Source organism: Stenella coeruleoalba, assembly GCF_951394435.1.
Source record: "Stenella coeruleoalba genome assembly, chromosome: 8".
In the NCBI taxonomy this organism is placed as follows: Eukaryota; Metazoa; Chordata; class Mammalia; order Artiodactyla; family Delphinidae; genus Stenella; species Stenella coeruleoalba.
The window spans coordinates 46505664-46523523 of NC_137154.1; the positions used below are offsets into that span (position 1 = coordinate 46505664).

General features: G+C 37.5%; 1 protein-coding gene across 9 annotated transcripts in view; it reads left to right on the plus strand.

The window, feature by feature from the left end:
- Positions 1-17860, plus strand: part of STK33 (serine/threonine kinase 33) — a 173794-nt gene that overhangs the window by 18647 nt on the left and 137287 nt on the right. For 4 of the 9 annotated variants that reach the window (XM_079929187.1, XM_079929185.1, XM_079929183.1 and 1 more), the window contains exon 1: positions 74-704. The exons of 2 other annotated variants lie outside the window; for them this stretch is intronic. The gene's annotated coding sequence lies outside the window, so the exon portion shown is untranslated. Of the gene's footprint in view, positions 1-73; positions 705-17860 lie in introns of those variants that run through there. 3 more of the 9 variants (XM_079929179.1, XM_079929186.1, XM_079929180.1) reach the window with 1 other exon arrangement.

Consider the following 17860-nt stretch of genomic DNA (forward strand, 5'->3'; position numbering starts at 1 on the left):
TTTTAAATGTTCTAGTGATAATATTCAACTTCTCATGATGTTCATCCACATATTTGGAGATAAAACGGAAAGCAGTAAGAGTTTGGGGTTCACTTTGGCACTTTTGGAAGTTTTGCTTGAGCAAGAACTGCTGGAATCTCTTGGGTTGTGGTAGCTTAGATGCAGCATCTTACATTAAGCTTCAGCGTCCCTGTTTATGAATTGGCGGCTATGATGATTCTCACTTTACAGCTCAGAAGATTGAGGTGCAGAGGTTAAATAGCTTGCTCAGGAATACTGAATGTTCAGTAGCACAGTAGGAGTTGGATCTGAGTATTATTCCACCAATGGGATCATACTTCTCTAAGTCTCTCTGATTAAGTAGTCTCAGGTGATGCTACAGCAGTCTGTTCTTTTGTTCTTGGTCATTTATTGTTAATCAAGGAGTGGTAATGGATGATAGTGATTTGTATTATATAAAAATAGTTGATTAGTTATTTAAAGTTATCCTGCATGGTACATTCTGCTCATAAATTTGCCAAAATGGTGTGGTAGGATTCTTTTTTTTTTTTTTAAAGGAGATTCTAGGCTTATTTAATTTCTGTTTTTTTCCCAATAATTTTTTAAAAGGCGGAATTCGAGTCTTCTCACAACTAGGGCACCTACCAGGCACCAGTGGGGGACCACAGACACCTAAGGGGACGGGAGGAACCCCCAGCGACCAGGTAGGACATGGGGTGTGGGGGGAGTGAAGGGGGAGTAGAAGTGGAGGCGGACGGGACTGGCGCCCCTGAGGGGAGGCTGGGGGAGGGGAAGGGATCCCATGCCCAAAGAGGGAAATTAGGAACCCTTGGGAGGGCAGAGGATCAAAAGGGAGCGTGGCCAGGTTTCCCCTGCCCACTTGGACCCCCAGGAACCTATTGAGATCCCAGGCCTGATCCTCTGCCCACCTAGGCCCCCTCCACCCAGGCGGGTCCTGAGGGAGTCAGAGGGAGGGAAGGGGAAGCAAAAGTAAAGTCCGGACCTCTGGGACGGCACCCCTGAGGGCCGGCTGGGGGAGGGGAGGAGTTCCTACACCCAGCGGGACACACCCATGGTTAGGGGTCCAGCGGCAACGGGTGAGACCCTGGGGGAGACGGGGCGGGGGGTGCAGGGCCATGAAGGAATGGAAGGGAACGGGCCAGTGCTTTCCCCGTCCACTTAGGCACCAGGGAGCCTGTTGGGCTCCCAGGCCTAATCCTCTGCCCTCGGAGACTCCCTCCTGGCGTGCAGAGCCCAAGCCCCGCCTCCCCCCCACCCCCCACCACCCAGGGCCCTACCTCTAAACTCTGGAACAAGTACTGCCTCTCCCCTTCTGGGCAGGTTGTAAGCAGACGTCCTGCCCCACTCTTGAATGTCGCCCTGGCTAGGCCCCACCCCACCGTCAAACGTCAGCCCCCACCTGCCTAGGTCCCACCGCACCCTAAACCCCACCCCTGCCTAAGTTCCACCCCCGGCTAAACCCCGCCCCCATAGCCAAGGCTTTATTTTATTTTTCTTTTTTCCTCTTTTAGATTGGGGTTCTGTTTTACGTTATTGATTCATTGTTGTTGATCCTTTTATATTTTTATTTTTCCTAATAAATCTTTTATTTTTCTAATTTTATTTTTTAACATTTTTATTGGAGTATAATTGCTTTACAATGGTGTGTTAGTTTCTGCTTTATAACAAAGTGAGTCAGCTATACATATACATGCATCCCCATATCTCCTCCCTCTTGTGTTTCCCTCCCACCCTCCCTATCCCACCCCTCTAGGTGGTCACAAAGCACCCATCTAATTTTATTTTATTCTTTATACTTTGTTAGTGATCTCTCCTTTTGGCTTGTTGCCCCTCCCCCCCCTTTTTTTATTTTTTCTGCTACGGTTTTATTTTACCTTGTTGCAGTTGTTTCAATTATAGTTTTATTTTTCCTAATATATTTTTTATCTTTCTAATTTTATTTTGTTTTTTATTCTTTAATATTGTACTGCTCCTTTTTTCTTTCTTTCTTTCTTTCTTTTTTTTTTTTTTTAACCACTCCACGAAACATGTGGGATCTTGGTTCCCAGGCCAGAGGCTGGACCTGTGCTCCTGTGGTGGGAGCTCTGAGTCCAAACCGCTGGACTAACAAAGAACCTCAGACCCCGGGGAATATCAATTGGAGTGAGCCTCCTGGAGGTCCTCATCTCAGCACCAAGACCCAGCTCTATCCAACTGCATGCAAACTCCAGGGCTGGACCATCCATCAAAAAAAAAAAAAAAATGAAATGACAAAAAAAAATGTTACAGTTGAAGGAGCAAGGTAAAAACCTACAAGACCAAATAAATGAAGATGAAATAGGCAACCTACATGAAAAAGAATTCAGAGTAACGATAGTAAAGATGATCCAAAATCTTGGAAACAGAATGGAGAAAATACAAGAAATATTTAACAAGGAGCTGGAAGAATCAAAGAGCAAACAAACAGTGATGAACAACACAATTACTGAAATTAAAAATACTCTAGAAGGAATCAATAACAGAATAACTGAGGCAGAAGAATGGATAAGTGAGCTGGAAGATAAAATGGTGGAAATAACTGCCAGGGAGCAGAATAAAGAAAAAAGAATGAAAAGAATAGAGGACAGTCTTAGAGACCTCTGGGACAACGTTAAACACACCAACATTCGAACTATAGGGGTCCCAGAAGAAGAATAGAAAAAGAAAGGTTCTGAGAAAATATTTGAAGAGATTATAGTCGAAAACTTCACTAACATGGGAAAGGAAATAGTCAATCAAGTCCAGGAAGCACAGAGTACCATAAAGGATAAACCCAAAGAGAAACATGCTGAGACACATATTAATCAAACTATCAAAAATTAAATACAAAGAAAAAATATTAAAAGCAGCAAGGGAAAAGCAACAAATAACATACAAGGGAATCCCAATAAGGTTAACAGCTGATTTTTCAGCAGAAACTCTGCAAGCCAGAAGGGAGTGGCAGGACATATTTAAAGTGATGAAAGGGAAAAACCTACAACCAAGATTACTCTACGCAGCAAGGATCTCATTCAGATTCGATGGAGAAATTAAAACTTCACAGACAAGCAAAAGCTAAGAGAATTCAGCACCACCAACCAGCTTTACAACAAATGCTAAAGGAACTTCTCTAGGCAGAAAACACAAGAGAAGAAAAAGACCTACAAAAACAAACCCAAAACAATTCAGAAAATGGTAATAGGAATATACATATTGGTAATTACCTTAAATGTAAATGGATTAAATGCTCCAACCAAAAGACACAGACTGGCTGAATGGATACAAAAACAAGACCCATACATATGCTGTCTACAAGAGACCCATTTCAGACCTAGGGACACATACAGACTGAAAGTGAGGAGATGGAAAAACATATTCCATGCAAATGGAAATCAAAAGAAAGCTGGAGTAGCAATTCTCATATCAGATAAAATAGACTTTAAAATAAAGACTATTACAAGAGACAATGAAGGGCACTACATAATGATCAAGGGGTCAATCCAAGAAGAAGATGTAACAATTGTAAATATTTATGCACCTAACATAGGAGCACCTCAATACATAAGACAAATGCTAACAGCCATAAAAGGGGAAGTTGACAGTAACACAATAATAGTAGGGGACTTTAACACCCCCTTTCACCAATGGACAGATCATCCAAAATGAAAATAAAGAAGGAAACACAAGCTTTAAATGACACATTAAACAAGATGGACTTAATTGATATTTATAGGACATTCCATCCAAAAACAACAGAATACACTTTCTTCTCAAGTGCTCAGGGAACATTCTCCAGGATAGATCATATCTTGGGTCACAAATCAAGCCTTGGCAAATTTAAGAAAATTGAAATCGTATCAAATATCTTTTCCGACCACAATGCTATGAGACTAGATATCAATTACAGGAAAAAATCTGTAAAACAAACACGTGGAGGCTAAACAGTGTGCTGCTAAATAACCAAGAGATCACTGAAGAAATCAAAGAGGAAATCAAAAAATACCTAGAAACAAATGACAATGAAAACACGACGACCCAAAATCTGTGGGATGCAGCAAAAGCCATTCTAAGAGGGAAGTTTATAGCAAAACAATCATACCTCAAGAAACAAGAAAAATCTCAAATAAACAACCCAAATTTACACCTAAAGCAATTAGAGAAAGTAGAACAAAAAATTCCCAAAGTTAGCAGAAGGAAAGAAATCATAAAGATCATATCAGAAATAAATGAAAAAGAAATGAAGGAAACAATAGCAAGGATCAATAAAACTAAAAGCTGGTTCTTTGAGAAGATAAACAAAATTGATAAACCATTAGCCAGACTCACCAAGAAAAAAGGGAGAAGAATCAAATCAACAGAATTAGAAATGAAAAAGGAAAAGTAACAACTGACACTGCAGAAATACAAAGGATCATGAGAGATTACTACAAGCAACTATATTTCAATAAAATGGACAACCTGGAAGAGATGGACAAATTCTTAGAAAAGCACAACCTTCCAAGACTGAACCAGGAAGAAATAGAAAATATAAACAGACCAATCACAAGCCCTGAAATTGAAACTGTGATTAAAAATTTTCCAAAAGGGCTTCCGTGGTGGCGCAGTGGTCGAGAGTCCGCCTGCCAATGCAGGGGACACGGGTTCGTGTCCCGGTCCAGGAGGATCCCACATGCCGTGGAGCAGCTGGGCCCGTGAGCCATGGCCGCTGAGCCTGCGCGTCCGGAGCCTGTGCTCTGCAATGGGAGAGGCCACAGCAGTGAGAGGCCCACGTACCGCAAAGAAAAAAAAAACAAAAATAAACAAAAAAAATCTTCCAACAAACAAAAGCCCAGGACCAGATGGCTTCACAGGCGAATTCTATCAAACATTTAGAGAAGGACTAACACTTATCTTTCTCAAACTCTTCCAAAATGTAGCAGAGGGAGGAATATTCCCCATCTCATTCTACAAGGCCACCATCACCCTGATACCAAAACCAGACAAAGATGTCACAAAATTGAAAACTATAGGCCAATATCTCTGATGAACATAGATGTGAAAATCCTCAACAAAATACTAGCAGACAGAATCCAACAGCACATTAAAAGGATCGTACAGCATGATCAAGTGGGGTTTATCCCAGGGAGGCAAGGATTCTTCAATATACGCAAATCAATCAATGTGATACACCATATTAACAAATTGAAGGATAAAAACCATATGATCATCCCATTAGATGCATAAAAAGCTTTTGACAAAATTCAACACCCATTTATGATAAAAACTTTCCAGAAAGTAGGCGTAGAGGGGACCTACCTCAACATAATAAAGGCCATATATGACAAACCCACAGCCAACATCATTCTCAGTGGTGAAAAACTGAAACCATTTCCTCTAAGATCAGGAGTAAGACAAGGTTGCCCACTCTCACCACTAGTACTCAACATAGTTTTGGAAGTTTTAGCCACAGCAATCAGAGAAGAAAAAGAAGTAAAAGGAATCCAAATTGGAAAAAAAGTAAAACTGTCACTGTTTGCAGATGACATGATACTATACGTAGGAAATCCTAAATATGCTACCAGAAAACTACTAGAGCTAATCAGTGAAGTTGGTAGAGTAGCAGGATACAAAATTAATGCACAGAAATCTCTTGCATTCCTATGCACTAATGAAGAAAAATCTGAAAGGGAAATTAAGGAAACACTCCCATTTACCATTGCAAGGAAAAGAATAAAATACCTAGGAATAAACCTACCTAAGGTGACAAAAGACCTGAATGCAGAAAACTATAAGACACTGATGAAAGAAATTAAAGATGATACAAACAGATGGAGAGATATACTATGATCTTGGATTGGAAGAGTCAACATTGTGAAAATGACTAAACTACCCAAAACTATCTACAGATTCAGTGCAATCCCTATCAAACTACCAATGGCATTTTTCACAGAAGTAGAACAAAAAATTGCATAATTTGTATGGAAACACAAAAGACCCTGAATAGCCAAAACAATCTTGGGAAGGAAAAATGGAGCTGGAGGAATCAGGCTCCTGGACTTCCGACTATACTACAAAGCTACAGTAATCAAGACAGTATGGTACTGACACAGAAACAGAAATATAGATCAATGGAACAGGATAGAAAACCCAGGGATAAACCCAGGCACATATGGTCACCTTATCTTTGATAAAGGAGGCAAGAGTATACAATGGAGAAAAGACATCCTCTTCAATAAGTGTTGCTGGGAAAACTGGACAGCTTACATGTAAAAGAATGAAATTAGAACACTTCCTAACACTATACACAAAAATAAACTCAAAATGGATTAAAGACCTAAATGTAAGGCCAGACAGTATAAAACTCTTAGAGGAAAATATAGGCAGAACACTCTATGACATAAATCACAGCAAGATCCTTTTTGACCCACCTCCTAGAGAAATGGAAATAAAAACATAAATAAACAAATGGGACCTAATGAAACTTCAAAGCTTTTGCACAGCAAAGGAAACCATAAAAAAGACGAAGAGACAACCTGCAGACTGGGAGCAAATATTTGCAAATGAATCAACTGACAAAGGACTAATCTCCAAAATATACAAGCAGCTCATGCAGCTCAATATCAAAAAAGAAACTACCCAATCCAAAAATGGGCAGAAGACCTAAATAGACATTTCTCCAAAGAAGATATACAGATTGCCAACAAACACATTAAAGGATGCTCAACATCACTAATCATTAGAGAAATGCAAATCAAATCTACAATGAGATATCACCTCACACCGGTCAGAATGGCCATCATCAAAAAATCTAGAAACAGTAAATGCTGGAGAGGGTGTGGAGAAAAGGGAACCCTCTTGCACTGTTTGTGGGAATGTAAATTGATACAGCCACTATGGAGAACAGTATGGAGGTTCCTCAGAGAACTGAAAATAGAACTACCATATGACCCAGCAATCCCACTACTGGACATATACCCTGAGAAAACCATAATTCAAAAAGAGTCATGTACCACAGTGTTCATTGCAGCACTATTTACAATAGCCAGGGCATGGAAGCCACCTGAGTGTCCATCGACAGATGAATGGATAAAGAAGATGTGGCACATATATACAATGGCATATTACTCAGCCATAAAAAGAAACAAAATTGAGTTATTTGTAGTGAGGTGGATGGACCTAGAGTCTGTCATACAGAGTGAAGTAAATCAGAAGGAGAAAAGCAAATATCGTATGCTAACGCATATACATGGAATCTAAAAAAAAAAAAAGGTTCTGATGAACCTAGGGGCAGGACAGGAATAAAGACACAGATGTAGAGAATGGACTTGAGGACATGGGGAGTGGGAAGGGTAAGCTGGGACGAAGTGAGAGAGTGGCACTGACATATATACACTACCAAATGTAAAATAGCTAGCTAGTGGGAAGCAGCTGCATGGCACAGGGAGATCAGCTCAGTGCTTTGCAACCACTAGAGGTGTGGGATAAGGAAGGTGGGAGGCAGACTCAAGAGGGAGGGGATATGGGGATATACTTATGCTTATAGCTGATTCACTTTGTTATACAGCAGAAACTAACACAACACTGTAAAGCAATTATACTCTGATAAAGATGTTAAAAAAAAAGAATGTAGAATAATAGCTTTTACTTTTGAAATTCATTTTCACTTTAAAATTAAATTATCCTCTTTAATTTCTAGTTTCAAGAATGTATTCTCCCCAAAAAATGTATTATTAGCGTTATTTAATTTCAAAATACAGGAAACTTGAAATTCTTGTTGCCACTATTTACTTAGTGCATTTGACTTGCTTACTTTTAACTGTATAAGTTTATTTTCTGAGTCCTGGTTTGAAAATGATGAAGGTTAAAGTACATTTACAGTTAGGTCACAATTTGAGATTACAGATGCCTCATATAAAAAAATGCATATTTTCTAAACTTTTGGTCTATAAGCCTCAAAGTCTAATTTACTCTTTTTATGGACACATATGTGGAATCTAGAAAAATGGTACAGATGAACCTGTTTGCAGGGCAGGAATAGAAAGGCAGATGTAGAGAATGGATATGGGGATTAGTTCTTAAGTTAGATCAATGGATTAGTGCATGAAATTTGTTGAAAGCTGTTTCTTTGCAGTATTCTGTTGCTTCCTAAATATGTTTCTGACATTCACCTTATATTTTTTAAAAAACTTTTTATTTTGAGATAACAGTAGAGTCATATGCAGTTGTAATAAATAATACAGAGATTCTTTTGGAGTCTTCACCCAGTTTCTCACAATGATTACATTTTTTAAAAAATTTATTTGTTTTTGGCTGCGTCGGGTCTTCGTTGCTGTGTGCCTTCTCTAGTTGTGGCAAGCAGGGGCTACGCTTCATTGCGGTGCACTGGCTTCTCATTGCCATGGCTTCTTTTGTTGCAGAGCATGGGCTCTAGGCGCGCGGGCTTCAGTAGTTGTGGCACACGGGCTCAGTAGGTGTGGCTCGCGGGCTCTAGAGCACAGGCTCAGTAGTTGTGGCGCAGGCGCCTAGTTGCTCTGCGGCATGTGGGATTTTCCCAGACCAGGGCTCAAACCCGTGTCTCCTGCATTGGCGGGCGGATTGTTAACCTCTGTGCCACCAGGGAAGCCCAATGATAACATCTTGTATAATCATTGTACAATGTTACAACTGGGAAATTGACATAAATACAATCTGTGTACCTTGTTCAGATTTCACCAGTTTTACGTGTGTGTGTGTGTGTGTGTGTGTGTGTGTGTGAGAGAGAGAGAGAGAGAGAGAGAGAGAGAGAGAGAGAGAGAGAGAGATAGGATCCCTCATGCCACAACCTCCTCCCTCTCTCCTCGCCCAACCCCTGGCAACCACTAATCTAGTCTCTATAATATTGTCACTTCAAGAATGTTATATACAAGTCCCTTATTATTTTTCTCCCTACATATGCATGATGTCTGAAAATAAGAACAGCTACAAGAAAAAGGGCAAAGGATTCTTAATGTTTGCTTCTACGTTGTTAGATGTTCTAAGGTTCTCTTTGATAGGAAAATAATCACTTTAATGTTTTCTAGGTAGATTACTTTCCCTGGGCATAAATTATAGTTTTCATATACTAAAATGCTGAGTTACTAAATCTGTGTAGTTGACACATTAAAAAATGCTTTTAATTCAGCTTTCCACTTAACTATCACCTTTTCAGAGAGACTATTTTGATTATTCAAACTAAAGTGGCCCCCAAGTTACTCTTGATCTCATTGTCCTCTTATTTTCATTTTATTGTTTACTTATTTGTCTTTCTCTTCCTTTTTACCCTCTTAAAATATAAGCTCCATGAGAGTAGGGACCTTATTTGTGTTTTCCCCTTCATGTTTCCAGTGCCCAGAGTGGTACCTGTACATAAAATGCTGTTATGGTATGAAATGCATTTCATGAGTCTGAAAACATATATTCTAAGCCCATGTTTTGTTTTGTTTTTTTACTTTGATGATAAATTTTAATTTGTTCTGGTGCCCTGACTCTGCCTGAGTTTAGGTGTACATTGCTGAAATGTTTGAATCATTTTATGATAATTTAGTCACCAATGATTTGTTTGGAACATTAAATCTAAGGGAGGTAGAGCAGTTCTTTCAAATCCTATTCAGGGTTGTTTAAAGTCATCCAATAGTCTTTTGTGAATTGATAGAATTCTAGAACATCTAGCACTGGCTTCATTTTATCGAATTACTCTTAAGAGTTTGGTCTGGCGGCAGATTTCCTGGATTGAAGCCTGTCCCTATCATTTATTAGCTCTGTGGCTTTGTGCAGATTACCTAACCTCTCTATATCTTGGTTTCATAATCTGTAAAATGGGAATAACATTAGAGCTTATTTTATAGAATTGTTATAAGAATTAAGTGAGACTGTGTTCCAAAAGTATTTAGACCAGTTCCTGTCACATAAAAGATGTTTAATAAATGTTAGCTATTATTATTCAGTATGAGAAAGTTAATATCTGTTTTATTCACATATCAAGCAGTTGAAATAACACTAATCTGTGGCATACATTTAGTCATATAGTAATGTATCATAAGAGTTTTATCTATAATTGGAAAATGCATTCCAGGTTTATTTCCTCTTGTAACATCAGTTGGTTTCATGGACATCAAATAATTTGGAAAGTACTAAAAAAAAAAAAGAAAACTTAAAAGCCTAGGAACATACTTTCTTGATTGTTGCTTGTAATTCTTGCTTTGAATGAGAGAGATCACTTCAGAATATAGACTGTTCTTTTGTTGTCCATGCAAATTATGATCACTAGTGTGAATTTGCCAGGCATTGGTTAAATGCCGACAGAGAATGAGAAGGATTAGGAAGCTACTGCTGTTTGTTTTTAGCTCCCCTTCAGCCCTCCTCTCAGAGCTCTCTCTTCATCCTCTCTATCTCACATGCCTGGTTGCTGCTTGCTGCCCTCTGGTACACCATCCGACAAACATTTTCTCTGCCATCTGCAAATGTTGGTTTGTTACTGATTGGCTAACTCTTTAGATTGAGTTAGTCTCTGTAATATCTCCCTCCCATATAATAGATTTATAGGTAGTGGCAAAGAAATGTCCAGGGAGTTCCTATGCACTTTTTACCGATCCTCCTCCAATATTAACATCTTATAACTGTAGTGTAGTATCAACACCAGGAAATTTCTGTACATTTATTGTGGGTGTGTGTGTGTATGGTTCTGTAGACATTTTTGTCACATGGGTAGTTTTGTGTAACCATCACTACAGTCGAGATACTGAACTATACCACCACCGTAAGGCTCCCTTGTGCTACTCCTTTATAGCCATACCCACCTCTCCCGCTCTGTAACCCCTGACAACCACTAATTTGTTCTATAATTTTGTTATTTCAAGAATGTTATAAACATAGAATCATAAAGTATGTTACATTTTGAGATTGGCTTTTTTCACTCAGCATAATTCCCTTGAGGTTTGTTTCCCTTTTATTGCTGAGTTGTATTCCCTGGTATGGATGTTTAATGGTTCACCCATTAAAGGGCATTGGTGGTTTCCAGTTTTTGACTGGTACTAATAAAGCTGCTATGAACATTCATGTACAAGTTTCTATGTGAACATAATTTATCATTTCTTTGGGATAAATGCCCAGGAGTTCAATTGCTGTGTTGTATGGTAAGTCCATTTTTAGTTTTTAAAAAAACTGCCAAGCTATATTCCAGAGTGGCTATATTAGTAGCCAGCACTGTATGAGTGGTCTAATTTTTCCACATTCTCGCCAGCATTTGGTATTGTCACTGTTTTTTATTTTAGTCATTCTGATTGGTGATATCTCATGATTTTAATTTGTATTTCCCTAACGGCTGATAATGTTGATCATCTTTTCATCTTCTTATTTGCCATTTGTGTACCTTCTTTGGTGAAATGTCTACTCGTGTTTTTCCTATTTTCTAGTTGGATTTTTTTTTAATGTTGAGTTTTGAGAGCTCTTATGTATTCTAAACACAAGTGCTTGTCAGATATGTGATTTGCAAAAATAGTTTCTCCTAGTCTGTAATTTGTCTTTTTAATCCTTAACAGGGTCTTTCACAGAGCAAAATTTTAAAAATTTTGGTGAAGTTAATATATCAGTTTTTTCTTTTTATCTGTTTTATTTTGAAAAAGCTGGCATTCAGTTTGGAGTTCGTTGAATTTCTTGGTTCTGTGGTGTATAGTTTTCATCATGTTTGGAAAAATTTTAGCAATTATTTATTTTTCTGCCCTCCTTTTTCTCCTTTTGATACTCCATTTATATGTATACTAGATGCTTAATATTGTCCCACAGATCACTAAAGCTTTGTTTCTTTGTGGCCTTTTTTTTTTTCCCTCTCTGTGCTTCATTTTGGATAGTTCCTTTTTCTGTGTCTTCAAATTAACTGATTTTTCCTTTGTAAGTATCTAATCTGCTGTTAATCCTATCCACCCTATTTTTCATTTCTTGTATTTTTGTATCTGTAGAGATTCCATCTGGATCATTTAAACAGTATCTTCCATTTCTCTCTTAGTCATGTTCATGTATTTCTCTATCCTTTTAAACATGTGCAGCATATTTGTAACAGTTGTTTTAACATTCTTGTCTGCTAGTTCTATGATCTCTGCATTTTGGGGCCACATTTTCCTGAATCTTTGCATGCCTGCCCGTTTTTAATTGGATGGCAGACATTGTGACTTTCATGCTGTTGGTTGATGGATTTAGTTGACTTCCTTGCACAGTGTTGGATTTTGTTCTGGTATGCAGTTAAGTTGCTTGGAGTCAGCTGAAGCCTTTTGAGACTTGCGTTTAAGCTTAATTAGGGAAGTCCAGAGCAGCCTTTAGTGTAGGGCTGATTGGTCTCTATTACTAAGATGAGCCCCTTCTGAGAATGCTCTTTGCTGCTCTGTGTATTTTGAGGTCTCTCCATTCTGGCTGGGGTGGACGGGAACTGCTCCCAGTCCCGTATGAGCTCTGGGAGTTGTTCTGCTTTTTCTTCTCAAGGCTGCCTCTCCCCTCCATCCCCCAACCCCAGCCACTGCCTCAGCCTTGGGTAGGGTTTTTTAAAAATTATTATTATTTTTCTTTTGCGGAACGCGGGCCTCTCACTTCCGTGGCCTCTCCTGTTGCGGAGCACAGGCTCCGGACGCGCAGACTCAGCGGCCACGGCTCACGGGCCCAGCCGCTCTGCGGCATGTGGGATCCTCCCGGACCGGGGCATGAACCCGTGTCCCCTGCATCGGCAGGCGGACTCTCAACCACTGCGCCACCAGGGAAGTCCTAAAAAATTAATTTTTTATTGTGGTAAAATACATATGACATAAAAGTTGTCATTTTAAGCATACAATTAAATGGCATTAATTATATTTATAATATTGTGCAACTGTCACTGCCATGTGGTTCCAAAACTTTATCACCCCAAAGAAACTCTGTAACTACGAAGCAATAACTTCCCATTTTCTCCTCCCCCAGTCTCTGCTAACCTCTAATCTACTTTCTGTCTCTATGAATTTGCCTGTTCTAGGTATTTCATTTAAGTAGAATCATACAATGTTTGTCGTTGTGTATCTGGTTTATTTCACATAGCATAAAGTCTTCCATCTTTATCTATATTGGGTAGTTTGGGTCTCACACATGTGCATGTCAGCTCTTAGCCAGAGACTCACATGCACCTTTCTGTAAATCTCTGGAGCTCTCTTTTTGTGAGTTTCTTCCTACAACTAAGTTGGACTGCTGGGGTTTTTTTTTTTTGGTTGGGGGGTAGTGGAGGTTCCTCCTCCTTGTACTGCATTCTGGAAACTGCTTCTAGGCAGTAAGCTGGTACAATTGTAGAACTCACTGTGTTTGTTTTCTTTCTCCCAGCTAACACAACCCTGTGTTGTCTGTTGTGTGATATCTGAAAACTGTTGTATCACATATTTTGTCCAGTTTTCTAGCAGTTTAAGGCAAAAGGGTAAATATGTCACCTCTTATTCCATCTTGACTGGAAGTAGAAATCTCCAGTGTGTGCATATGTGTGTGTGTATTTTTAACAGCTTTATTGATATATAAGTGACATACAATAAATTGTATGTGCTTAAAGTGTACAATTTGATTAATTTTGATATATGTGCACACCTGTGAAACCATCACCACAATCAAGATAATAAACATATCCATCACTCTCAAAAGTTCCCTCATGCCCCTTTTAACACCTTCTTCCTGCCTCTCTATGCCAAATCCCCATTTCTAGGCAACCCCTGATCATTTTTTTGTCACTAAAGACTGATTTGCATCTTCTAGAACTTTTTGTAATTGGAATCATATAGTATGCTTTTTTTGGGTCTGCCTTCTTTTGCTCAGTGTATTTACTTTGATATTCATCCATGTTGTTGTCTGTATCAATCATTTATTCCTTCTTATTGCTGGGCAGTATTCCATTGTATGGATGTACCACAATCTATTTGCCCATTCACCTGTTGGTGGACATTTGGGTGTGTGCAGTCTTTGGCCATCACAAATAAAACTGCTGAAGACATATTTGTATAAGGCTTTTTGTGGACATATGTTTTTATTTTTCTTTGGTGTATACCTAGGATGTACCAAATTGAATTTCTTGTTCATAGGATAGATGTATGTTTAACTTTATAAGAAAGTGTCAAACTGTTTCCTAAAGTGATGGTACCATTTTATATTCTCAGCAGCAGCATGAGAAGGTTATTGTTGTTCCACATCCTCCCCAGTATTTGGTTTTGTTAGTCTTTTTAATTTTAACTTTTCTGAAGGGTGTGTAGGAATATCTCATTGTGGTTTTCACTTTCATCCACCTAATGACTAATGATTTTGTGAATTTTTTCATATGCTTATTGGCCATTCATATATCCTTTGTAAGGTATTGGTTTTTTGACCATTTTTATGATGGGTTATTTATGTTTTTTATAATTGAGTTGTAGGAGCTCTTTATAATTCTGGATATAAGTCCTTTGTTAAATATATGTATTATAAATATTTTCTCCCAGTCCGTGGCTTGCGTGTTCATTTTCTTATTGGTGTTTTTTGAGGAGCAGAAGTTTTTAATTTTGATGAAGTCTAATTTATCAATTTTTCTTTTATTATTAATGTTTTCTATATTCTTTCTAAGAAATCTTTAACTTATCTGAAAGTCATGAAAACATTCTTTATTTTCTTCTAAAAGCTTTTTAGTTTCAACTTTCGCATTTATGCATATCATCCATTTCAAGTTAATGTTTGTATGTTGTGGAAGGTAGGAATTGAAGTTAAAATTTTTTTTCCATATGGATATGCAGTTGTTTCAGCACCATTTGTTGAAAAGATTTTTCTAATTCATTGAGTTACTTTGCCACCCTCGTTGAAAATTAGTTGACCTCTGTTCTGTTCCATCAGTTTGTCTATCCTTACCCCAATACCACAGTGTCTTGACTACTGTCGCTTTATATCAAGTCTTGAAACCAGCTTTTTTCTTTTTCAAGATTGTTTTGACTTTTCTGGGACCTTTGTCTTTACAAACACATTCTGGAATCCGTTTGTCAATTTCTATAGAATGTGCAGCAAGGCTGAGACTCACAGAACAAACCTTGGTAAATCTATGCCTTGTAATGTTTCTTAGAAGTCATCCTGTGGACCTTCTCTAGAAAATATTCTTTAGGAGAACTGGGCTTTGTTCTATTTGAACTTTAAAATCTTTTAATTTCTAAAAAGGAAACTTATACTAATAAATACTTTTCTTTAGGTCTTTGGGTACATAGTCGCCTTGTGTGTTTTGGCATCTTTGGTAGAACTGTATTGTCACTGTTTCAGTCTTAAGAAATAAAAGTGTTTTTCTTAGTACAAGAAAAATAAGACAACACAGCAGGCACATCATTGATTAAGTATGTCTACAAAGGATATGTAAGAGAATGAGTTTTTTCCTCTGTAGTATCAGAATTGATCTTCCTTCTGCTACATTATATATTCTAGACAGGTATCAGGGACATATTCAGGGACACAATTTTTATGGCACTGTGCTTAGTGAAATATCAAATACTGTAATGGAGTAGCTTTATTGCTTTTATATTTCCAAATAGACTTGAATTTTCCAAAAACTTCAAACAGCCTATTTTTTGCAATTATCTTCAAATACTATATGCTTTAATAGTGTTACATTTCTTAGTGACTTTAAATTACAGAGAGAATTATATTACAGTAGGTGTGAAGTTTTCTAGAATTTACCTAACCATACTGTAGTATTCATTTTTGTAATTATTTCTGAGTTGCAGTTTTACATATATAAGACATTATCTGCAGTTTATTACTCCAATTACATACATTGGTCCTTTTTACTCGCTTGCAGTAAATACATGGAAATGTTATGAATAAGATCTTAGAGGAACTTTTATGTCATTTTAATGGGTTCGTGTTTGTATTGAATAACTGAATTGCAACTTTTAATTTCAATTTGGAGTGTTCACAGAATAAAAAATTTGAATTAAATGAATTAGGGCACCTCAGGACAGTGATGGAAATAACTAAGAACTATATTGATTTTATTAGAGTGATCATATTGTTTTATGAGAAAAACAAGCCATTTTGCTCTGGATGACAATTATTTGTGGTAAAGAAGTACCTGGAAATTATAGATCATTTTTCAATTTTATGGGCATTATTTTCAGCTGAAAATAATTACTGATTTGGGCTTTCCTTGGAAAAAGAGGTGGAAATTATATTATTAACTTTGTTTTAGTCGTTAATTAGATATGTTGTTCTAGATGCAGCGGAATATTATTTTTAAAAGTTAGAATTCTGTAATATATGCCCAATCAGTGAATAAATTGATTGTAGAAAAGTGCTACATGTGTGATTCAGAGAATCTGAGACTAATGATTAGTGTGCAGCAAGGTACTAATTGTATATGCTGTAGACATTAGGTACAAAAGGAGTCCAAAGCCTGAAAGATCCAGGTGGGCTGAATCTGCAAGTGTTTTTGGTTTAAAAGAGTATGTGGTATTCTTCATCGTGTTTGCATTGGGACAACAAAAAAACTTCCCCGTATTTCCCACAAAATGTTATCCACATACAGTTCACTTGCTTCTGAGTTCCCCCTGTGTTCTGTTATATACAGGCATAGCTCATGGATTTCTGCAAATGGGAGGACAAACTGAGCTGATGCTCTACTAGTATGTTACAGCCTAATCCCTAAAGAAGTGTGTTCCTACCAGGACTCTTTCACTTTTCTTCATATCCTCTGAAATTATGATTTGCCTCCAGCCATAATCCCTCCTATAATAGCTACAGATAATAATGACCAATAATTTTATAGCACTTAACTTTGTAGCACAATGTTCTATATACTTTTCATATGTTGACTCCTTTACTCCTCATGTCAGCCCTACGAGGTAGGTAATATTATTTTTCCCATTTTACAGGTGAGGAAACTGAGACAAACATTACACAGCTAGAAAGTAACAGAGATGAGCTATGAACCAGTCTCTGCTTTTAGTCTATTCTATTCTGCATAGCTTGAATTGATTAATAAATCCCAAGTAAATTTTATTCAGTGTTTTAAACATCATTTAAATAATGTCATAAGTTAGACAGCTGTAACTCTGTATTAGAGCTCTGTCAAAGAAGCATCTTCAGTAATTTCTTTACTTTCCACTAGAGGGCAGTCTGTCACCTAGTTTTTTATGTATATTATCTATCAGTACTTTCTGTTCTTGGAAGTACAAAATTTCAAGTATACTAAGTTAAAGAATTATGCTGTGAAAGAGACTTGGGCAATAGAGTAATTTTTGAATTATAAATATAATCAAAGAGTCATCTTTGCAGTAGTAAAAGCATACATGACTATTACAAGACCCTGTATTGACTCAATAGATTGTATTTGCAGAATTTAATCAAGATGTCCTGTGAGATGATATCCAGCATAGAAAAGGCTAATGACCTTGACCTTTCTTTATTGCCTCTAAACTAACCACACATTAAACATTAAACCAAACTTGGGTTACTAGTACTCCAAATTCCTTTTCTTGATTCATTTAATTCAATCAAGGACTTAGACTATAACCTGAGAGTAATGAGATAGTGAAATTATTTAATGTTCCCTAATAGACACTCTCTGGTAATTTTAAAGCAATATAGGTCTAAGATTTTTTTTTTTTTTAAAGTAGCCTAGAGACTTTTGTTTCTCATCTTTCTAGTTTTCAAAATAGTTAAGATATTGAGTTAAGATGCAGAAACCAAGAGTCTTCATTTAGAAGCAACATTTTGTGGCAACTTCTGTGATTGTAAAAGGGGAGAGTCACATTTTGGAGGGATCAAATATAGTTATTTTGGGAGTTTAGTGTGGTCCTGCCTACAGAGTGATTTATCAGTTGATCAATGATGTTAGTTATATGTAAGT